This window comes from Cupressus sempervirens, chromosome 1 (assembly GCF_028749045.1).
Source record: "Cupressus sempervirens isolate cs-2001-9-10 chromosome 1, ASM2874904v1, whole genome shotgun sequence".
Lineage (NCBI taxonomy): Eukaryota > Viridiplantae > Streptophyta > Pinopsida > Cupressales > Cupressaceae > Cupressus > Cupressus sempervirens.
In genome coordinates, this window is record NC_143118.1 from 820,583,847 (window position 1) to 820,609,109 (window position 25,263).

Genomic DNA, 25,263 nt, shown 5'->3' on the forward strand with positions numbered 1-25,263 from the left:
AATATTATTTATAGAAAATTTTGTAGAAAATTACATTAAAAATTAAGAAAAGATTATAATAGTTAAAAAATATTAGAAGATTTAGAAAATATTAGAAAAATTAGAACTTTTTGAAAATATTAGAAAATACTAGAACAATTTGAAACTTTTGAAACTTTAGAAAATAATAGAATTTTTTTATTAAATATAGAAAATTCGTTAGATGTAAATTAGAGAATTTATTTTTTTTATTTTGTTTTTATTACAAATCATTATAAATTTTTCTAACAGTAAAAGTTTAGAAACAACTGTAAATTGTAAACTAGTAACTAAAACCATTAGATTGAAATAAATAAGAGTTTACCTCTTATCGGGAACACAAATAAATTCTAATTGAAACCTTAATATTGAACCTTAACATTGAACCTTATGAATTATAGACAAGAGCAGAACTGGGTAAGTGCACCAAGTTGTGGTGCCAAAAGGGGGTTTATAAGTGGACACCTTTTTTCTAAAATCAACAATCTGAACTTCAACAACAATTTGAAGATAGTTATGCTAAAAAATTTAAGATATGAGAAAAACAAAAGTAGTGGTCCTTTGAATCTAGTTTCTAAACTACTATTTTTTTTTCAAAATGGTTTAATTTTAGGCTCTCAAAAAAGGGGGCCACATAAAGTGGTAATATTTATTCCAAAAAAACATAACATAGTACAAAGTGTGGCCCCCCTAAAATTTTAACTTTTTAAAAAAAATTCTTCAATCACTCCAGTCAAAAGTTACCTAACATTATGTAGTTTATCCCGTATTTTTTGACTAATATGTATTTTTAATATGTATTTTTTAATAAATTTTTTAATTAGACACATCCCAAAAATGTGAACTATTTGTTTGCTCCACCTTGAAATGATTGAAAACTAATTTAAAATCAAAACTTCTTTTTTTCAAAGTGTATAGAATGGAGTCTAGTTTCTAAAAAACTAAGTTGGTACAAAATTCAATGAACAAGCTAAAATCTACAACCCAATTAGTAGATGTTAGTTTTTGACAAAAAATGGACATAGAAAAATTATAGATGAAAGGCTTGAAATAGTTCAAATAAAAAATAAATTATATGGTTATATAGCTAACACAGAGCCCTACAATGTCATGTAACCTAATTTTATTGATGCTCAACCATGAAGAAACTTGAAGGAGAGCACACAAGAAAAATTAATCATTTTTTGTATATTTGTAGCATAACACATCTCAGACTAGTTTGTAGACTCCAAACCTTTGGGTTGGATCCCCAAGGCAAAACCAAACCTTAGGCTTGGTAGAATGCAAAGCTTTGAATATCGTGCATGCCCTATTCAAAGCTTTTTAAATTTAAGTCTTAATAGTGCATGTACGCTTTAGTGTGCATGCACTATTGAGACCCAAATAGTCCATAGAGAGGGAAGGAGAGAGGCAGAGTGAAAGTGAGAGAGAGGAGAGGGGGGATGAGTGAGAGAGAGAGAGAGAGAGAGAGTAGGGGATGGGAGAGGGGGGAAGAGAGAGGAGGGATGGGAGTGTGTGTGTGTGTGTGTATGTGTGAAAGAGAGAGAGAGTAGGCAATGGGAGAGGGGGGAGAGAGAGTAAGCAATGGGAGAGAGAGTGGGGGAGGGAGAGAGGGGGGATGGGAGTGTGTGTAAGAGAGAGTAGTGTATGATAGAGAGTGAGAGAGAATATGGATGGTAGAGAGAGTAGGGGATGGGAGAGAGAGTAGAGAGGGAGAGAGAGAGACTGAGAGAGAGTAGGTGGTGGGAGAGGGAGTGGGGGAGAGGGAGAGAGAGAGAGAGAGAGGGAGAGGGAGAGAGGGAGAGAGAGAGAGACAAAGAGAGAGAGAGAGTGTGTGTGTAGGGAGGTGGGAGTGTGTGTCTATGAAAGAGAGAGAGTAAGGGATGAGAAAGGGGAAAGAGAGAGAATAGGGGATGGGAGAGAGTGAGAGAGACATTAGGTGGTGGGATAGGGAGTGGGAGAGGGAGAGGGAGAGGGGGGGGATGGGAGTGTGTGTAAGAGATAGACTAGGGGATGAGAGAGAGAGAGATTAGGGGGTGGTAGAGAGAGTATAGCATGGGAGAGAGAAAGTGATAGTAGGGGATTAGAGAGAGTGAGAGTGAGAGAGAGTAGGGGGTGGCAGAGAGAGAGTAGGGGATGGGAGAGAGAAAGTAGGCAGTGGGAGAGGGAGTGGGAGAGGGAGAGAGAGAGAGAGGAGGATGAGAGTGTGCAAGTGAGAGAGAGAGAGTAAGGGATGGGAGAGCAGAGAGAGAAGAGGGGATGGGAGAGGTGAGAGAGGGGGGATGGGAGTGTGTGTGTGTGTGTGTGTGTGTGTGAAAGAGAGAGTAGGGGTTGAGAGAGGGGAGAAAGAGAGAGAGAGTAGCCTAAGAGAGAGTAGGGGATGGGAGAGAGAGAGTAGGTGGTGGGAGAGGGAGAGAGAGTGGGGGATGGGAATGTGTGTGTGTGAGAGAGAGAGAGAGAGAGATTAGGGGATGGGAGAGAGTGTGAGAATGTGAGAGGGAGTAGGGGGTGGCAAAGAGAGAGAGTGAGAGTGAGAGAAAGAGAGAGAGTAGGTAGTAGGAGAGGGAGTGGGAGCAGGAGAGTGAGTGAGAGAGAGTAGGGGATGGTAGAGGGGGGAGAGAGAGAGAGAGGGATGGGGGTGTGTATGTGAAAGAGAGAGAGTAGGGGATGAGAGAGGGGAGAGAGAGTAGGTAGTGGGAGAGGGAGTGGGAGAGGGAGAGAGAGAGAGGGGGATGGGAGTGTGTGTAAGAGAGAGAGAGTGTGAGAGTGTGAGAGAGAGTAGGGGTGGAAGAGAGGGAGTAGGAGATGGGAGAGAGAGTGAGAGTAGGTGATGGGAGAGAGATTAGAGAGGGAGAGAGTGAGAGAGAGAGATAGTAGGTGGTGGGAGAGGGAGAAGGAGAGTGAGAGAGAGAGGGGGGATGGGAGTATGTGTGAGAGATCTAGAGAGTAGGGGATGAGAGAGGAGAGAAAGAGAGGGGGGATGGGAGTGTGTGGGTGTGTGAAAGAGAGAGAGTAGGGGATGGGAGAGTGGGGAGAGAGAGAGAGTAGGGGATGGGAGAGAGAGAGTAGGTGGTGGGAGAGGGAGAGGGAGAGGGAGAGAGAGGGGGGATGGGAATGTGTATAAGAGATAGTAGAGGATGGGAGAGAGTGTGGGAGTGTGAGAGAGAGTAGGGGATGGGCAAGAGAGAGTGAGAGTAGGGGATGGGAGAGAGAGGAGAGAGGGAGAGTGAGTCAGTGAGAGAGAGATAGCAGGTGGTGGGAGGGGGTGTTAGATTGTGGTGACTGATCAGGAAAGTACTGTACATACTTCATAAATAGTGGGGTTCGGGCCAAAAAAAAATTTTTGGGCAGTAGCCGACATGGTAGCCAACATATTATGGCCGACATATGGCCGACATGTTATAACCCTAAAGCGGTTTAATACTTGTATAAAAGGGCTTAGGGTTGGGTATTTTTCATAATGTTGTGATACAAAATTGGTTCTTGCGGCGGTATTGAGCTGTAAGGGATTACGGATTGTAATCAGGTTGTAATCACTGGATTGTAATAAGATTGGACTTTCTGTTTGGTGGATGTAGCCTAAGGATTGGGTGAACCACATTAAATCTTGGTGCCTTATGTTCATTTCTATGTGTTCTATTATTTTCTGTTATTGGTTATATTTGCATGTAGTTTTTATTTCTGTCTATGGTTTATCCTAACAAGTGGTATCAGAGAAAGGTTGTCTTTCAGTTATCCTCTGTAGGAAAGTTTCATGGTTAAGTGGGAGTCTCACATTTGAGTGGGAGCGATGGTAGATGAGGGTAAGTTGAGGGTTGACAGGTTTAATGGGCAGAACTTCTAGTTATGGAAGATGCAAATGGAAGACTATTTATATTAGAAGGATTTATGGAAGCCGTTGGAAGGAAAAGCCAAGAATCAGGGAACTATGTCAGAGGCTGAATGGGATCTTTTGGACAGAAAGGCACTTGGAAGCATTCAATTATGCTTGGTACCATCGGTGGCATTTAATATTACAAAAGTAAAGACAACAGAAGATTTGATGAAAACACTAGCGACACTGTATGAAAAGCCCTCTGCTTCAAATAAGGTATTTCTCATGAAGCATTTATTTAATATGAAAATGGTAGAAGGTGGATCTGTTGCAGATCATTTAAATGAGTTTAATACTATTACTAGTCAATTATCTTCTGTGGGTATCAATTTTGATGAAGAAATTAGGGCTCTCTTGATTTTGTGTTCTTTGCCTGAAAGCTGGAATGGCTTGGTAATGGCGGTGAGTAATTATGTTCCTGGATCTAGTACCCTAAAATATGATGATGTGATCGGTGTTATTTTAAGTGAGGAAACTCGTAGAAAATCCTCAGGTGGATCTACATCAAGAAGTGCTTTAAATGCACAAAGCAGGGGCAGAACGACTGAAAGAGGAAGTAACTCTGGAAATCATGGGAAATCAAGAGGAAAGTCAAAGGGGAGGAGGTCTCAATCAAGAGGACCAAATGATTGCTGGTACTGTGGGAAACCAGGTCACAAAAAGAAAGATTGCTGGAATCGAAAGAAAAATGAAGGAGATAAATCAGATGGAGACAAGGAGGCAAATGTGGTAAGTAACAAATCCAAAGAGGATGCTTTGCTTCTGCCTTTAGAGAGTGTTGATGATTCATGGGTTTTAGATTCTGGTGCTACATTTCATGCTACACCTCATAGAGGTTATTTCATTGATTATTTCCAAGGGGATTTTGGGCTTGTTTATTTAGGGGATAATGAACCTTGTCAGATTGTTGGAAAGGGAAAAATTAAGATTAAGTTGCAGAATGGGAATCATTGGTTACTACATGAGGTAAGACATGTTCCAAAACTAAGTAGAAATTTAATTTCAGCAGGGCAACTCGGTGATGAGGGTTGTGTAGTTACTTTTAATGATAAAAATTGGAAGGTTTCAAAAGGTTCCCTTGCCATAGAAAAAGGTGTGAAAGTAGGCACCTTATATCTTTGTACAGGTCATATTGTTCCTTCTACTTTGATTGTTTCAGAGAAAAATGAATATTCAGGAACAATTATTGCAGTTGAGCAGGGAGAACAAATAGCTACTGTAGATTCTGATATAGTGCTATGGCACAATAGACTTGGGCACATGAGTGAGAAAGGTATGAAAGTACTTCATTCAAGGAAAGTTTTACCAGGTCTAAAATGTGTGAATATGGATTTCTGTGAAAGTTGTCTGTATGGAAAACAAAAGAGAGTGAGTTTTGTAAAGACAGGGAAGTAAAACAAAAAGGAGAAATTAGAGCTTGTGCATATAGATGTATGGGGACCAGCCTAGGTATCTTCCCTTGGTGGTTCTCATTATTATGTTACATTTATTGATGACGCAACTAGAAAAGTATGGGTTTATTTCCTTAGACATAAATCTAATGTATTTCAAACTTTTAAGAAATAGAAATGCTTGGTTGAAAATGAGACTGGTAAGAAATTAAAATGTCTTAGATCTGATAATGGTGGTGAGTATTGCAGTCATGAATTTGAAGATTATTGCTCCACTAATGGTATTCATAGAAAAAAAACTATTCCAAGGACTCCACAGGAAATTGGAGTGGCTGAACGCATAAACAAGACTATAATGGAGTGCGCAAGGAGCATGAGGTTGCATGCTAGGTTGCCCTTACACATGTGGGCAAAGGCTGTCAATACTGTAGTATATTTGATTAATAGAGGTCCCTCTACTCCTTTGGGCTCTGGTATTCTAGAGGAAGCATGGACTGGTAAGAAGGTGAGTTATTCTTTTCTCAAGACCTTCGATTGTGAAACTTTTTCTCATATAGACTCTAAAAATAGAACCAAGCTAGAAGCTAAATCAAAGAAATGTGTCTTTGTTGGATATGGCATTAATGAATTTGGTTATAGGCTTTGGGATTTTGAAAATCTTAAAATTATTAGAAGTCGGGATGTCATATTCAATGAGAAAGTGTTGTACAAAGATCTTTTGTAGCAACATGAGAAGAAAGAAGATGATTATGTAGTGTTGAATGATACTCAGAAAGCTGATGTTCCAGCTATTCCTCATAATGTGCAACAACTGTAACAACAAATACCACACACACCAGTGAATGTTAGATGGTTAACAAGGCAAATTAGACCTCCACAAAGGTTTTCTCCCTCTTTGTATTCTATTTTACTTACTGATGCTAGTGAACCTGAAAGTTATGATGAAGTTGTGCAGGTGGATACTAAGATTCAGTGAGAGTCTGCAATGAAAGATGAAATGGACTCTTTGCTGAAAAATAAGACATGGGATTTGTGCAAGTTGCCTGCAGGTAAAAAGGCTTTACAGAATAAATGGGTTTACAGGTAGAAAAAAGAGGAAGGAGGTAAGAAAATATTTAAGGCCAGGTTAGTTGTAAAAGGATTTGCACAGAAAAAGGGAATTGATTTTGATGAGATATTTTCTCCTATTGTTAAAATGACTTCTATTCATACTCTTTTAAGTCTTGTGGCTACTGAAGATTTGCATTTAGAGCAGATGGATGTTAAAACAACCTTTCTTCATGGTGATTTGGATGAAGAAATGTATATGGCTCAGCCACAGGGTTTTGAGGTCAAAGGTAAGGAGAACTTAGTGTGCAAATTGAAGAAAAGTTTATATGGCTTGAAGCAAGCACCTCGGTAATGGTATCTGAAATTTGACAGTTTTATGCATGAGCATGGATATAATAGGTGTCATTTAGATTACTGTGTTTATTTTAAGAGGTTGGATGATGATAGCTACATTATTGTATGTTTATATGTTGATGATATGCTTGTAGCTGGGTCTAACATGGATCATATTAAGGGGCTGAAATGCCAATTAGCACATGCATTTGCTATGAAGGATTTGGGGGCAGCAAAACAAATCCTTGGTATGAAGATTTGCAGAGATAGGAAGAATAGAACATTGACGCTATCTCAAGCTGATTATGTTGAGAAGGTGTTGCAACGTTTCTCTATGGAGAATGCTACAACTGTTAGCACACCTTTACCTGGTCATTTGAAATTGACTAAGGAGATGTGTCCCAAGACATAGGAAGAGGAGGATAAGATGTCCAAGGTACCCTATGCTTCAGCTATAGGAAGTTTGATGTATGCTATGGTATGCACTAGGCCAGATATTGCACATGCAGTGGGAGTCGTTAGCAGGTATATGAGTCATCCAAGATTTGAGCATTGGAATCCTGTCAAGTGGATTCTTAGATATTTGAAAGGAACATCCAATAAGTGTTTACACTTTGGGGGCTCTACTACTAATTGACAGGGCTATGTTGACTTAGATTTGGCTGGGGATATTGATACCAGGTGGAGTACTATAGGTTATGTCTTTACTGTTGGTGGGGCAGCCATGAGTTGGGTTTCTAGGTTACAGAAGATTAATGCTCTCTCCACTACAGAGGTAGAGTATGTTGCTGCTACAGAGGCAGCAAAAGAGATGATATGGCTTTAGTTCTTCTTGGAAGAATTGGGACATCCTCAGAAGGATAATTATTTGTTCATAGATAGTCAGAGTGCCATTCATCTTGCTAAGAATTCAGCTCTACATTCTAAGACCAAACACATATAGTTACGGTACCATTTCATTCGGTCAATTTTGGAGGATGGACAGTTAAAGTTGGAGAAGATGCATACCAATGACAATCTGGCAGATATGTTGACAAAGGTTGTAACAAGGGAGAAGCTAAACTCCTCTTCAGCTTTAGTTGGTCTTTTAGACTGAACATGAATAAAAGAACAGTAGAGTCCAGGATGGTTTGATCCAGTGGGAGCCCCATGTGGTAGTGGTCTTGCTACAAGATCAGTCTCCAAGTGGGAGATTTTTGTTTAGTGTGGAGCCTGATCAGTCCCCAAGTGGGAGATTGTTAGATTGTGGTGACTGATCAAAAAAGTACTATACATACTTCATAAATTTTTGGGTAGTAGCTGACATGGTAGCCAACATATTATGGCCGACATATGGCCGACATGTTATAACCCTAAAGCGGTTTAATACTTGTATAAAAGGGCTTAGGGTTGGGTATTTTTCATAATGTTGTGATACGAAATTGGTTCTTGCAGCAATATTAAGCTGTAAGGGATTACGGATTGTAATCAAGTTGTAATCATTGGATTGTAATAAGATCGGACTTGCCGTTTGGTGGACGTAGCCCAGTGATTGGTTGAACCACGTTAAATATTGGTGCCTTGTGTTCATTTCTATGTGTTCTATTATTTTCTATTATTGGTTATATTTGCATGTAGTTTTTATTTCTATCTGTGGTTTATCCTAACAGGGGGGGGAGAGAGAGAGAGAGAGAGAGAGGGAGAGAGAGAGAGAGAGAGAGCGAGAGGATGGGAGTGTGTGTGAGAGATCTAGAGAGTAGGGGATGGGAGAGGAGAGAGAGGAGGGATGGGAGTGTGTGTGTGTGTGTGTGTGTGTGTGTGTGTGAAAGAGAGAGTAGGGGATGGGAGAGGGGAGAGAGAGTATCATCATAAAGAGATAGAGAGAGAGTAAGTGGTGGAAGAGGGAGTGGGAGAGAGAGAGAGAGAGAGATGAGAGTGTGTGTCAGAGAGAGTATGGGATGGGAGAGAGTGTGAGAGTGAGATAAATTAGGGGGTGGGAGAGAGAGAGAATGAGATGGGAGAGAGAGAGTAAGAGTAGGGGATGGGAGGAAGAGAGAGTAGGCAGTGGGAGAGAAACTAGGAGAGGGAGAGGGAGAGAAAGAGAGGAGGATGAGAGTGTGAGTGAGAGTGAGGAGGGGATGAGAGAGAGAGAGAGTAACCTAAGGGAGAGAGTAGGTAGTGGGAGAGGAAGTAGGAGAGGGAGACTGAGAGAGAGTAGGGGATTGGAGAGGAGAGAGAGTGAGAGAGAGTAGGGGATGGGAGAGGAGAGAGAGTAAGAGAGAGAGTAGGGGATGGGAGAGAGAATGAGAGAGAGTAGGATGTGGAAGAGGGATTAGGAGAGGGAGAGTGAGAGAGAGTAGAGGATGGGAGAGGAGAGAGAGTAGGGGATGGGAGAGAGAATGAGAAAGAGAGTAGGAGGTAGGAGAGGGATTAGGAGAGGGAGATTGAGAGAGAGAATAGAGGATGGGAGAGGAGAGAGAGTAGGGGATGTGAGAGGGGGGAGAGAGAGTAGGGGAACAGAGAGAGTAGGTGGTGGGAGAGGGAGAGTGAGAGAGAGAGTACAGGACATGAGAAGAGAGAGAGTGAGAGAGAGTAGGGGATGGGAGAGAAGAGAGAGAGTGAGAGAGTAGGGGATGGGAGAGGAGAGAGAGTGAGAGAGTAGGGGATGGGAGAGAGAGAGAGTGAGAGAGAGTAGGCAATGAGAGAGGGAGTAGGAGAGGGAGAGTGAGAGAGAGAGTAGGGTATGGGAGAGGAGAGAGAGAGTAGGGGATGGGGGATGGTGGGCTAGGGAGAGATTTATTTTCACATAGTGTGTATGTAATATAGTGCATACATGCTTTATAGGGCATACGCACTATGTGAAATCACCAAAAAAGGTGATAAAGAAAGTTTGGGTCCTTGCTAATCCATATTCTTCTTTTTATTTTTTGTGCACTCGTTTGTTCCGATAGAAAACATGGGTTTCAAGTTGTTGGAAGTTAGCAAACACTATTTGAAGAATTTTTGAAGCTAGCAAACACCAAATTCAATCATTGGATATGCTATTTGAAGGATTTTTTAATATTCTTTCTATAGAAAAGTTTAGTGCAGTCCTTTTTAAATATTGTTTGTTGATATAAAAAGACAAATTTGATTATAATTTGACATGTTGTTTAATATATAGTGAATTCATTGAAATTTGTATCTTTGAATGAATTGTTATTTGCAAATGGTTAGAAATTTGGCAAGTTGTTTGATATATATTGTGTATTCATTGAAATAATTGTAATTTTTCTCTATTTGAATTATTTTTAATTTAAAAATTGTAAGTAATTAAAATTTTTGAGTAATTTGACATATGCAAATCATCATCATCCCAACGAAGAAACCAAAAGCTCAAACAAAGGAAGAGAGCAAGGCAGATTTGGTAATTAAAATAGATAAAATGAAACTACTACATGAACAAAGAAAATTGCAAAGCAATAATGAAGAATTGACTTTCAAAGAGGAACATGAACCACCGATACAAAGAAACAAAGAGGAAGAATTGGAAAGAGAAAGAGAACGAATGAGATTGTAATGCTCAAGAAGATAATTGAATTGTGAAGCTGCACCATCTTCCAATGTTGGAGTCATATCATCCTCTTATGTTGAAGAGATGCTAATTTATAGATTTAATGATGTACGCACTCCATCATGTCATGTTGAAGTCACAACATCAACATATCAAGTAGGTGATATTTCATCTTTTGCATCTTATTGCCAGGGCACATCATCTTTGGTTCAAGGTACACAAAACACTCAACCTTATGTTGAGGGAATGGAAGAGATTATAACACCTTCAAGAATTCATTTTAGAAGATCAAAATATTTGATTGATATTGATACTAACATTTTGAAATCAATGCCTGATAAGATTAATAAGCGTACTTGTCAAAGAAAAGTTAATTGTATGAGGAGATTATTCTTTGAAGAATTAAATATTACAAGTCAATGCCAATTATTTATTGAAATGATGAGAAATTTGAAATTTAGGCCTATCATGAAGATTCTTGGACTAAGAACAATGGATGATTCAAATGAAAAAAGTATTGTAAAGAATCTAATGAGTGCTTATGACAAAGTGGGTTCTAAATCATGCAACAAAGATAATAATATCTCAAGAAAAGTACTTACACTGACAATAGTAAGTACCCAAATGAATAAAGCTTGACACATGAGAAAGAAAAGTAAAAAACTGAAAATTGGCAGAGGTACTCTAAGGAGAGGCATGCTAAGCCATCAAAGAATGGAAGATCCAACAAAAAATGATTTATGGACATTTAGCGGTGGACTATTGCAAAAGGTTAAAGAAATTAGTGAATTTTTGAAATCATTGACCGAATATTTTTAAAAAAATAACACACATGTTTTGCCTAATCAAAGAGATCTTGTAAGAAGGAAGATTGGTAGCCAAAATTGTGACCCACATGTGAAACATTTTTGGACTCAACTCAGACACAATTTTTTGCAAAATTTACTAGTATGTGTCCTCAAATTTGAATAAGTCAAAGATTTTTTCAGATGGGTATACCTTTTTATGTGAAGATAAATCACACATGCACAACTTTTTGTTGTAGGATACATATTGAATTTTCTAACCATTTTGATGTTTTTAGACATATACATGTGTTTTTGCATTCTAAGTTTGTTTTGCAGGATTGTGACATGAATGAGCCACCTAGATCTTCAAGAAAATTCATATCCAACATTTTATGTGAAATAGGGAATGACCAAAAATTTAATAAGACATCATGCTTGGATGGTACCTGTTTGTTTTGTGGTTCTTTACAACTTTTATCAACTTGTGAACATATGCATAGTACACATGCAATTGGAAATGAAATAGTACATTAAAGAAAATTTAAGATAGTGACATATGCTCTAAAAGATGGGAAACAGGGTAAAGGATATGATTTAGTCATTGAAAAGATTCCAGTGTATGAGTTCATGAAGATTTTTCATTAATAGATTATTTAGAAGTATTTAAGGCATAAACATAGAGCTTGATGGCTAGATTTGCAATTGAAATTGTGCAAGGATACGTTTCCACTAGATACCATTGTTTTAGTTGTAGACTTCACAAAGAACTACACACTACAACCACAAAATGAGGTGCAAGAAAAGTATTATACTTCTCAATAGGTTTCCATATTTGTTCACATAACATTAATGCATTCACCTACAAGTATAGAGGATGACAAGAAGATTTTAAGGGAGTACCATTTTTACATCAGTGATGATCAATCACATTCTACAAAGTTTATACATGGTTATTTTCAACTATTTTATGGAGAATTGGCTAACAGGGGCATTCCATATCGTCAGCACATTATTTGGTGAGACAATTTTGCATCTCAATTTAAAAATGCATAGATGTTCAATTGGTTGAGCAGGATGCACAGGTTGTGTAGAATTCTATAAATGTGGAATTTCACAGAGGCTAGTCATGGCAAGGGAGAGCACAATGGTGTAGGCACATGCACCAAAAGAGCCTTAGCTCATGAAGAACTAAAGTACAAAGATGGAGCAATATTGATAGATGCAAAATCCATCGTCCAATAGTGTAATGCTACAATGGGTCCAGGTAACGAAGGTTAGTCTATGGTTCATAGAATTTTTTGGTTGATAGATAATACTAACATTGCACCATATGAGAATTGTTGCACACTAACAAGATCAAGTGAGTTGCACTCTTTTAGAAGCTCTAATGTAGGTTCACAGAGTATCCACACACAAAAAAAGGCATGCTATTGTCCATCATGTGTAGAGGAAAATTGGGATCACTATGAGTTGATTGAATGGTTGGAGAAATGGTATATATAAGTTTTGGACCCACTTGACACCTATCATCCCCAAAAAGCATTGGAAATGGTAAAGATGGATTCATCTATTGACTTTGACCACTTGTCTGATCTAGTGCAACTTGGTAGGTATAATATATATATATATATATTTTTAATAATTTTAGTAAGTAACTTTATAACTTTTACCTAAGTATTTTTTGAATTAATGATCGCATTTTGTACATTTTTAATTGCAAGCCATGTTTTTGTTGTTATTGCACCTGAAGAGAATGAAGATAGGACATTATTATTTGTGTGATTGTGTCTAAGCCAAACAAAAATTGGATCACTTAGTTATAGATGGTGAAGGTTTAGAGTACCATATCAGTGTGGCGGTTATAACCAGCACATGTCTCAGATGATATTCTATGAAAAACCCCAACTTGTGGTTATTTTAGGATTGGCAAATAGAGAGGAAGATTCTTCATTATTCAAGCCTTGTTGTCACATCAAATGTCCACTTGATAAAATATGGTGGAAAACCACATAATAAGATTCTTTAGAAATTTCATGAGTTAGACCACGAGGCAATACTTGAGATGTTAAAATGTAGAGCAGATCCAGTTGGTTCATTAGATTGAATAGGGAGAGAGGGAGAGAGAGAAAGAGTGGTCAATTGGATCCTTGGTGTCATTATAAGCTAGGATACCAAATTGAACCAAAGGCCAAATTTGAGGAATTTGAGTTATTTTTTATGCAATAAGGATTTTTTAGGTCTTTAGATAGATTTAAATGCCTTGGGGTCTTTGGGCAAAGATTTAGGTGTCTAGGAGGTTATTAAAGCAAAAATGTCAATGTTGTCATGCAAAAAAAATGCAAAATGACAACTTTTCTTGCTAAATAATTGAAAATGAAGTTGAACATTGGAATAACCATTTGAGTGATGGTTATGATAATTGGAGATAAGGAATACATGTTTAGTTATATTGTACATGGAGAGGGAAACATAGTTGTATGCACTAGTGAAGATTTACATGAATAAAACTCTAATTTTCTACATTTTTCCCTATATTTTTGAGTTGTATGCATGTGTACATATTGGTGAAGGAGATAAAATATCTTAGTTGGATAGCTTGATGAACTAGGTCTCATTTTCATTTGGTTTGAAGGTTATATATTTTCATTTGCTTAAGTTATTGTAGTTTTGATGAAGGTTGCTTATTTGGGCCTAAATTCAAGGGTTTTGGAAAACATGTGCCTCTAACTTGCAAACCCATAGTTGGAATTTAATGCCTATTTGGGGGATGAAAGTTAGGGGAGTGCACTTTGATATGGCAGAGTTTCAGACCTAGAGGAATTGGTTTGATATTTCTACCAGGCAACCCTAGGCTAAACATCTCTATGTGTTCAGCTCAGAATTGAAGAAAAAGTTGCATTTAGGCTTCCAAACTAATTTTTTGAACCTAGGTGAAGGGTGAAATGGATTTTTAGGAAGGAGAGGAAGATTTCCATGGGTTGAGTTGATTCTATGTACCCATCTTCAAGCACTTGCTTTGGAAACCCAGCCTAATTAGGCCTATTAGGTTTATGGACTAAAGTAGAGTTTAGGTACGCTAAAATGGACTCAGCCCTTGATCCTTTGGAGTATTCAAGAAATAGGTAAGAGGTATTTGGAAAGGTGATAATTTGGCCTTGTCCTTTGGAAAGTTTGGAAGTTTTCCAAGGAAAACTAAATTTTGATATACTACAATTTCTAGGCCTAAGTTAGGGATATTGATCCTATGAAGGTATTGGGCCTTGAAAGTACATGAATCCTAGTGGTTTAGTCCTAGAAATTATGAATCAAGTTTAAGTTTTAAGTCTTGAAACCATTTCACTTGTTTTTCCTTAGTTGGCCCAGCTGAGGACAAGTGTCCCTAAAGCCATATTTTGATCCAAGTTTTCCAAGAGCCCTAGGAAAAGAGAAGGACCTTAGGAGAGTGTAGTCCACTTGGATAGGTAAAGGTCATCATTTGGAAAAGGCTGGTAACCAAGACATCATCCTAAAGCAGGTTTGGGTACCCTTAGAGGTTTAAGAACCTAGTGGCAAAAGTAGGTTGTGTGCTCTACATCAGTAAGGGTCATTAGACCTAGGTGTGATAGCTAGGCTGTAGGAAGTCACAATGTATTTGGAAGAGTGACTAGTTGGCCTAAAATTCAAGTTATACCTTACCATAGGAAAATGAGAAACTTGAGGGATAAGTCTCTAGCATAGGGAAGGGTCCCTAGCATGGAATTGCTAAGGGCTAGTCCATTTGACAAGTTGGAAGTGTTAGAAAGCATTTTTCATGTAGTAGAAGTTTGAATTATATGGTCTAGGATAGAAAAGAGTAAAGAACATATGAAGAAAGTGAATTGAAAAATACACATATTGTTTCATCTTAAATAATGAAGTATATTGAGATTTTACTTTCTTTAAAAGGGTTCAAAGGTAGATTGAAGGTCATCATCAACATTATTTTTGTTTAACATAACCTTTCAATACATTTCTCTTGATTTTTGCTTAGTAAGAATTAAGTATAAATCTACACAAAAATCCATTTACATTTTGGCTCATGTCTCTTAGTGGTGTAGGATAACTCTCACATGGAATGATGAAATAAGGGTGTTTAGGCCTCTTAGGTTCACCTTTAACCCTTTTGTGTGGCCCATTAGCAATTTGGGTATATTATGAACTCATTGCTCAATGAGGTAAAAAGGGCATAATTTAAGAAATTTGAGTGCATATACTTATAATTGAGGGTCTAGCAGTTGTGTTGGGTCAATCTAGACTCATTTGAATGGTTAAAATGCCTTTTAGGCACTAAAATGTAAAAAATGCATTAAAAGTGCAAAAGTTGCTATGGAACTTTGCAACTTTTTGCATAACTAAGAAAAAATGCTTCTAATTTTTCCTCCAACCATCAAAACCTTTCAAATATGGTTGGATCAGTTGGGGAAGACCTTCATAAAGCCCTTTCAAGTGGGTGGAAGGTACAATGTACATTTTTGGCATTGAAATTAATAAAAAGAACTTTGTTTTCTGCATTTTGGGCTATTTTTTTGCATGGTACAATTGTGTACAGATTACAAGGGATCAGTGCTTGGTATGATTGGATAGATATTTGAATTACCTTTCTAATGCAATTGGTTTGAGGTCTTCAAACATTGTAGAAGTAAAGTTATTCCTATTTTAGAGCTGACATCCTGAAATTCAAGGGCTTCAAGGGTTTTGATTGAAATTAAGATATAATGTGAGATTCCACCATAGGAAAATTATGGCCTTTGATGGAATCTTTCTATTTTTAATGCACCTTAAGATGCTTTTGGTTTAGGTGATAAGATGTAGGGAAAAGGAAGAAACATGATGCCTTAGATGCATATACCTTGTATATATATATACACAAACCTATTGTCCTAGCATTTTAAGGCCTCAAAACTCCATATTATGGTCTATAAATTGGTAATCATCATAATTGGATCATTACTCAATATCTCCAATTGGTCTCATGTATTTAGCACATATTTAAATGGTACCTCCTTTGTAAATGTGGCATAATTAGCCCTTGTGTCTAAATGTTGTCCCCATAGGTTTTGACAATTTTCTTGCTAATGGGATCTCTCCACTTTGGAATCTAATATTACATCAAAAATAGGAAGTAATATTGGTGTTAGTCTTTTCTTTTCATGCTAACTATACAAGTTGTAGGCCTAAGTCTCATTCCTTAGGCTATTAGGAATCCAAGAGGTTAATGAAGGAACTATGTCCTCTTCTCAATTTGGGGTCTTCAATTCTAGTCAATATGCCTATTCTAATGTAAGAAAAACATTTCTTGTGTTTGAGTTCTTGGTTCTATGTCTAGTGTAGGTTTCTTGTATTGAGCAATATTTATTGTCAAGGTGCAAGTGTGGGGTCTTGAGCCTTGTTTGGGCTATCAAACCTTGTTAGGTTTTTCTTGTAGGTTGTAATCTCCCAATATACCTTGTTAGTACCCTAACACTTGTATCACTTAGGCCCTTTTTTATGTCTTTGAATGCCCTTGCATTATCCTCATAGTTACTAGTGTATAGGTTGATATTTGAATATCAACATGTGAATAGTTTGTCTTAGTTCTCATATGTAGTCAAGGTCCTTGAAATCAATTACAAGTCATAAGTTGCATGCATTAAAAAAATGCAATTGGTTCTCACAAACTTGATTTCAATTTTTCTCATGCCTAAGTGGTTGGCAGGCCTTAAGACCCGACCAATAAGTCATCCTTCTATGTCGATAGGCACATATTGTAATCAAGTCTCTAGGAATTGATTGCAAGCTCTTTAAGCATCTTCATATGTCATTGGGTTAAGTCTTGCATCCCTAAAATCTAGTCTTGAAGACCTATTTTCATATCACCCTCTTAACACAATCATAGTTAAGTATTTGAGACTCGACTACATATCAAAATTTATTGACCTTACAACTTGTAATGTAGCTCTAGGACCCAATTACATATTGTATCTCTTCTATACTTGCAATCAAGTCTTTAGGATATGATTACATATCTTATTTATAGACACTTGTAGGCAAAGTGATGCAGAGCAAGATGGGCCCTTCCAAGTTCTATGAGAAAGTACTTTGAACAATGTGTTTTCCCAAAGGTTTATGAATGCAAACTTAAGGCTTAAGTTTCCCAAATCAGGTAAATGACTTATCCAAAGACTTCTTAGTAATATAATGGTTTTGAATACCCTAATATACCCCAAAAAACTAGTTTACCAAATACTAAGAGCCTATCTTTAAGGTAAACCATTCATCCTAGCCTACTAGGCCTATGAACCCCAATTAGCCCTAAATGTTGTCCTCTTGCATTTTTCTCCACATTTTTTCATAACATCAAGAAAATAAATTGAGTATTAGGATACCCATTTGGATTCTCTATAATATATCAAAAGAAAAGATGAGGTATGGTTGTTTTGGACCAAGTCTCTTCTATTACACTATGGGCCACTTTTTAGGCATAAAAACCCTCCATTTACAAAGAAACTATGTGGAATAATTATCACCCAACTATACAACTCAGTAAAGTATCTTAATATGTTCCCAAACTAAGGATTCCTCAATTTTATTGAACCCATCAACTCTCTATATGTGCTTTTTATGAACCCCTCACCAAACAAGGCAAAAAACTAGGGCCTCTTCAATTTTGACCAAGAAATCACTTCCAAGACCTGTTAGTTGATCTTACACCATGTTTATGATGATTATTTTGACTATTTTACATAAAACCATGGCCTAATTTAGGTATATCTCCCACTACTATACCTATGGCATCAAATTTAATACATTTTCATGCACCCAAGCAATCCAAACTTGTCTAGTTGGATGATCATTTGCATCCTCCAACTATTACCTACATTAGTATGCATAATTAGATATGATACATGTTAATAATCCATCCCCAAGTCATAATTAGAATAGAAAGGGGATGGTTAGATCATTTTGCTTGAAGGAAACTTGTGCAGGGTACCAAGGCAAATGGATAGTGGTCCTAGTTTTGGATTCGGAATATTAATAAGAATGTTGTAATAAGACAAAAATGTAAGGTCAATTGGGCTCTAGGTGCCATTATAAGCCAAAGTGCCAAATTGTACCAATGGGTCAAAAAAAAGCAATTTTGGTGGTTTTTAAATGAAAATAGGATATTTGTGATCCTTAGAAGATTTTAATGGTCCTTAGGGTCATTTGGTCAAGTCTTATGTGTATAGGAAGTTAGTTGTCAAAAAGTGTCCAACAAAATTGCAAAAATGTTGACAACTTTGCAATATGGTTGCAAAAATGGTTGCACGTTGCCATAACCATTTGAAATATGGTTATGACCATTGAAGACATAGAGGACATGTTTAAATATGTTGTACATGGAGAGGAGAACATGATGGTACATATTGGTGAAAATTTGCATGAATAAAACTTTGATTTTTTGCCATTTTCACTATTTTTCTATGTTGTACAGGATTGTATAGATTTAGAGAAGGGATAAATTCATATGGTTGGATAGCTTGATGAACTAGGATTCATTTTCTTTTGGCTTGAAGGATTTATCTTTCCATTTGTTCAAGTTATTGCATTTTTTGTTCAAGTTTCTTTTTTGGGGTTGAATTCAAGAGTTTTGGCAAACATGTGCCTCTAACTTGCAATTCCATGGTTGGAATTTAATGCCACTTGCATGGATGCAAATTAGGGGAATCTAATTTGATATGGTAGAGTTTCAAGCCTAGAGGAGAAGGTTTTACATTTTTACTAGCTGGCCCTAAGCTGAACATCCCTATGTGTTCAGCCTAGATTTGTAGGAGAAGTGGTGATTAGACTTCCAAATCAACTGATCTAACCTAGGAAAAGGGTGAAATGGAGATTTTGCATGGGGAGGAAGAGTTTCATGTAGTTGTGCTAGTTCTATGAACCCATATCCTAACACTTGCTTTGGAAAGCTAGCCTAATTAGGCCTATTAGGTCTGTGAACCATGTGGGAGTTAGGACATACTGGAGTAGGTTCAGTCCAAGATATTTTGGAGTCTTCAAGAACCTAGTAAATGGTATTTAAAATGGTAATTTTTTTGATACCTCATTTGGAAAGTTTGGAAGTTAGCCATAGAAAACTGAAAATTGACCTACTAGAATTTCTAGGCCCAATTTTGGGAATTTGGTCTTTTGGGGGTGTTAGAACCCTAAAAGTGCATGAATCTCTATGGTATGAGCCTAGTGATTTTGATCCTAGCCTAAGTTTGGAGTTTGGAAACTAGATTTCACATTTTTCCTTATTTACCCTAGTTAAGGGCTAGTGTCCCTAAAACCTATAATTTACCCAAGTTTGCTAAGAGCCCTAAAGAAGGGGAAAGACCTCAGAATAGTGGAGTCCACTTGGAGAGATAGTGATCAGCATTGTGTAAAGGTTGGTAAGCCTGATTGGCATCTTGTAGTGGGTTGGGTGCTGATAGGCACTTAGGAAGCTTTTGGTGAAAGAAGCCTATAAGCTCTGCATTAGAAATAATGTGAAAATGACTATCTACAACACTTCATCTAAATAAATGAAAACTTAAAATTGAACCTAGGTGTGGTAGTATGTGTACTAGATGCCATTTATTGCAAACTTGCAAACACAAAGAGTTTTTTTTGTTGCATTTCACCAATCTTACTATGTCCATGGTCATTGTTCTATTTTCACTCATGTTTGGGGGTATGTTCCTAGTGCAAAGTGAGAAGGCACTTGGTTTATATTTTGGTATTCATGGTTTTTTTACCTACCTAGGCTAGAATAAACAACCCTTTGATGAGAATTCCATGATTGTCAAAGAAAGACACCATTTTGTATGATTAAGGCACTTTATTCAATTTATAAGAAAAAGTTTCTCATTAGGAAAATTTAGGATTTTTAATTTTTTTGGTCAAGAAATCCTAGGAATAAGTTGTTTTTATTTGGTTTTAGGTATGTTGGAACTTTTTTCAAGTCCTAGAAGTGGAATCAAGTGAAAAATGTAAAAATTGCACCTTTTGTGCAAAGTTGCATTGTTGAAAGTTGTGAAAGCTGCTCAAATTTGCAACTTAGTGGGAAAAGGGTTATAACTATTAAAACATTGGTTCTAGACATTAAAATATATGTAGAAGATATATATACCTCATTTATGAGGTTTGGAGGGCATTAATATATGGATTGGAAGAAGTTGCAAAGAAAGAAATTCTTTTTTTGAGTCATTTTTACTCTTGTTTGCATGCTACAAAAAATGTACTAACTTTTAGACTAAATGTGATGAATTTTTGGATGGATATTTGAATAAGATTTGTTTTTCATTTTGTCTCATCATTCTACATATTTTCTAACTCAAGTTATTGCATTTTTAGTGAAACTAGGTTTTCAGGACAGCATTTTGGTGCACACAGCAAAAATGGGCCTTTAACTACAATTTCCTTGTTTGAAATTTAATTTCCACTTGGAAAATGGTAGTTAGTAGGGTCCTTTTTAATATTATAGGGTTTCAAGACTATAGGATGTGTTTTGTGATTTTTCCAATCAGGCCCTATGTCAAGTACCAGGAAGGATTTGATTTGTTGTAGCATGTTGATTTGTGAATGGCAGGAGTTTGGGAATTGGTGAAGGGCTAAGAATTTGGAAATAAGTTATTTTAGTTTTTTTGAACCTTATTGAGCATTTATTTCATTTCCATGACCCTATTTCCTATCGATTGCTTTGTAAATCAGTCATCTACTTGACTGGGACATGTTTGCGAACTGACAATCACATTTAAGTTGAAGTCTCCATTTAAAGGTGGAAATGAGCTTTTTGTTTTTCTATTAAGATAATTAATATATTTCAATGAGAAATTTGAGGGATCATGCCCAACTTGATTATCCTAGCTTCACAAGTCCTATAAATGCAAAGTTGCAATGTTGCTCAAAACGTTCCTTGAGCAATTTTTGCAATTTTTGCAAAAAAGTTGCAAATGGAAGTTTGGGAAGTTTTAACTATCCATGCTTAGGTATATGAGCATGGGAATTTTTTTTTTGAAGGTTACAATTTTTCCAATCAGACTTGCATTTTTAAGAAACTTTTACAAGTTTTGCAATTTTGCACAAAAAATGCAACTAATGCAAAGTTCACTAGATTTCACTTCTAGGACTTGGAAAAGGTTCTAAACTATTAAAAAAAAATTAAAAATTCTTAATCCTAGGCTAACTTGACCAAAAACTCAAAAAGAATCAATTTGGCCTAATTAGCAACTTTTGCTCATATCTTGCACAAAGTGGCCTACACATACAAATCTTGCTCATATCTCTCTCACCATTCATCATGGGTAAACTCTAGTCCCAAGCTCATCCCATCCTATTGTGTGATAAAACATTCTTAGGCATACCAAACCAAAACATCCCTAAGGGTCACTAAATGCCATAGGTCAACAATCTTTGACAGGACATATCTCAAAGCTTGTGTGAGGTATGGATATGATTCTAAGTCCTATATGACCATGTTGTTGAGACCTACAATAACCTCTCTCACTTTTTGGAGATCTTACTCTATTTTGATTTTTTGATGCCATCTTGGGTGATACTAAAACTTGTAGTGTTGACCAGTACAAAGTTGTCAACTACCAAATCTCCCTCATTGTTCATCGTGGGATCAAACTGCCTATTTTGTTAGCTCCATGTGGCTGGGTAAACCATAACCCCAAGCTCATCTAGTCTCGTTGAGCACTCAAAAATTCTTGGGCATGCCAAATCAAAATGTCCCTAAGGATCACTAAATGCCATAGGGAAATGATCTTTGATGGGGCATATCTCATACCTCGTACTAGGTATTGATGCAATCTAGGTGCTATAGGACCATGTTATGAAAATCTAAAATAACCTCTCTCATTTTTTTGAGATCTTACTTTATTTTAATTTTGTGATGCCATCTCGAGTGATGTTAAAACTCTTAGTGTTGGCTAGTACAAAGTTTCCAACTACCAAATCTCCCTCACCATTTTTCATGGGATCAAACTATCTATTTTGTTAGCTCTAGGTAGCTAAGTAAACCCTAGCTCCAAGCTCATCCAGTTCTATTGATTGCTCAAATGTTCTCGGGCACGCCGAACTGAAACATCCCTAAGGGCCACTAAATGCCATAGGGCAAAAATATTTGATGGGGCATATCTCAGAGCTTGTGCAAGGTATGGATGCAATTCTAGGTCCTATAGGACCATGTTGTAGAGACCTACAATAACCTCACTCACTTTTTGGAGATCGTACTCCATTTTGATTTTGTGATGCCATCTTAGGTGATACTAAAACTTGTAGTATTGGCCAGTACAAAGTTGCCAACTACCAAATCTCCCTCACCATTCATCTTGGGATCAAAATATCTATTTTGTTTGCTCTAGGTGGCTGGGTAAATCCTAGCCCCAAGATTTTGTAGTCTTGTTGAGTGCCCAAACATTCTCGAGCACACTAAACAGAAATGTCCCTAAGGGTCACTAAATGCCATAGGAAAGCAATCTTTGATGGGGCATATCTCAGAGCTCATGCAAGGAATAGATATGATTTTAGGTACTATAGGACCATATTGTGGAGACTTATAATAAACTCTCTCACTTTTTGAAGATTTTTCTTCATTTTGATTTTGCGATACCATCTCGAGTGATGTCGAAACTCATAGTGTTGGCTAGTAAAAAGTTCCCAACATCTAAATCCCCATCACCATTCATCATGGGATCAAACTATCTATTTTTTTAGCTTTGTGTGGGTGGGTAAACCCTAGTCCTAAGCTCATCTAGTCCTATTGAGTGCTCAAACATTCTCAAGCATGCCAAACCGAAATGTCCCTTAGAGTCACTAAATGCAATAGGATAGCAATCTTAGAGGGGGCATACCTCAAAGCTTGTGTGAGCTGTGGATGCAATTATAGGTGCTATAGGACTGTGTTATGGATACTCACAATAATCTCTCTCACTTTTTGGAGATCTTACTCTATTTTGATTTTGCGATGCCATCTTGGGTGATGCTAAAACTTGTAGTGTTGGCTAGTACAAAGTTGCCAACTGCTAAATCTCCCTCACCGTTCATTGTGGGATCAAACTATCTATTCTATTAGCTCCAAGTGGCTAGGTAAACCTTATCCCCAAGCTCATCCTATCCCATTGAGTGCTCAAACATTCTTGGGCATACTGAACCAAAATGTCCCTAAGGGTCACTAAATGCAATAGGGAAGAAATCTTTGATAGGGCATACATCAAATCTCATGCAAGGTATGGATTTGATTCTAGGTGCTATAGGACCATGTTGTGGATACCTATAATAGCCTCTCTCACATTTTGGAGATCTTACTCTATTTCGATTTTGCGACACCTTCTCGAGTGATGGTGAAACTCATAGTGTTGGCCAGTACAAAGTTTCCAACTGCCACATCTCCCTCACGATTCATCGTGGGATTGAATTATCTATTCTATTAACCCTAGTTTTTGAGTAAACCCTACCCCCAAGCTTATCCCATTCTATTGAGCACTCAAATGTTCTCAGGCATGCCGAACTGAAACATCCCTAAGGGTCACTAAATGCCATAGGGAAGTGATCTTTGATGGGGCATATCTTGGAGCTCATGTGATGTATGAATGAAATTTTCAATGCTATAGGACCATGTTTTATAGACATAAAATAACCTCTCTCACTTTTTGGAGATCTTACTTTTTTTTTAATTTTGCAATGCCATCTCGAGTGATGCTAAAACTCATAGTATTGGCCAGTACAAAGTTGCTAACTGCCAAATCTCCCTCGTAATTTTTCATAGGATTGAACTATCTATTTTGTTAGCTCTAGGTTTCCATTTAAACCATAGCCCCAATCTCATCCCATCCTATTCAGTGCTCAAACATTCTTGGGCATGTCAAACCAAAATGTCCCTAAGGGTCACTAAATGCCATAGGGAAGCAATCTTTGATAGGGCATATCTCAGAGCTTGTACAAGGTATGGATGTGACTCTAGGTGTTATAAGACTATATTGTAGAGACCTAAAATAACCTCTCTCAATATTTGGTGATCTTACTATATTTTGATTTTACGATGCCATCTCAGGTGATGGTGAAACTTGTAGTGTTGGCTAGTACAAAGTTTCCAACTCCCAAATCTCTCTCACCTTTCATCATGGGATTGAACTGTCTATTTTTTTAGCTTTGAGTGGATAGGTAAACACTAGTCCTAAGCTGTTCCCATCCTATTGAGTGCTCAAATGTTCTTAGGTATGCCAAACTGAATCATCCCTAAGAGTCACTAAATGCCATAGGGCATCGATCTTTGACTATGGCAATTGGATATGTCATCTCATCCAATGATAGAGACTCATCATAGAAGTTAAAGGGGTGATCATAAACATCATTTTGAACATGTTACTTTTTTATGGCAATAAGGTAATCCTTTTTTGTAAGGTCAAGGAACTTGAGGTCACCTATAAACCCAAATTGCCTTAGTCCTAATTATTTTCCTTTTTTTGTTGTTTTTGTTAATAAGTTGACTCAATAAGTGTTTTGAGAGTCATTACACCTTATATAGTTGCATGTTATCACTAAATGGAGTTACTGGAAGATATTAATGATCTTCTTAGTTGTCTTAATAGTCATTTCATGGGTTTAAAACATAACCACTTCCCTTTGTGAAGAGTTGTCTGAAAATCAACAAATTACATGTTGTTCCAAAGAAAATATAGTCATAGGATGTTGGAAGATTGTTTTCACTCATAGGATGTTGAAGAATCTCTTGGAAGGTGGTGTAGGAGAACCCTTTCAAGGCTCCCACAATATCATTTTTAGTGTGATGAACTTCTTTAAAGAAGTATGTGAATACAATAAGGGCATTTAGCTCATGCTTGTGTGTCCAAGCTAGGATAGGTCTTATAGTTTCCTCTTTGATCTCTATTGAGAATGGTAACTTGACTTTGGGTTGGTATCCTTTTTAGCTATTTTTTGGGGGAAGGTTGATTTAGGATTTTTTATTGCATTTTAGGCATGGGTGTGCATTAAAAGAACCTTCCAAGGTTGACTACTTGTTTAGTAGACCAACGTGCATGACCAATCCAATGTTATGTATATCTGCCACCTTATGGAAAGGATGTTATTATGAGTTTGGGGATTCATAGGTGAAGAAATATAGTTAAATTTTCACTCCCAAGGATGTTTTGGAAAATCATAGCATGGTATTGAAATGTGAGTCAAAACAAGACTACCTGAGCAATAAAAATTGCCCCAAAATTGCTTGCAATTTTTAAGAGTTGTTGAGCAACTTTTTCCAATTGTTACTAA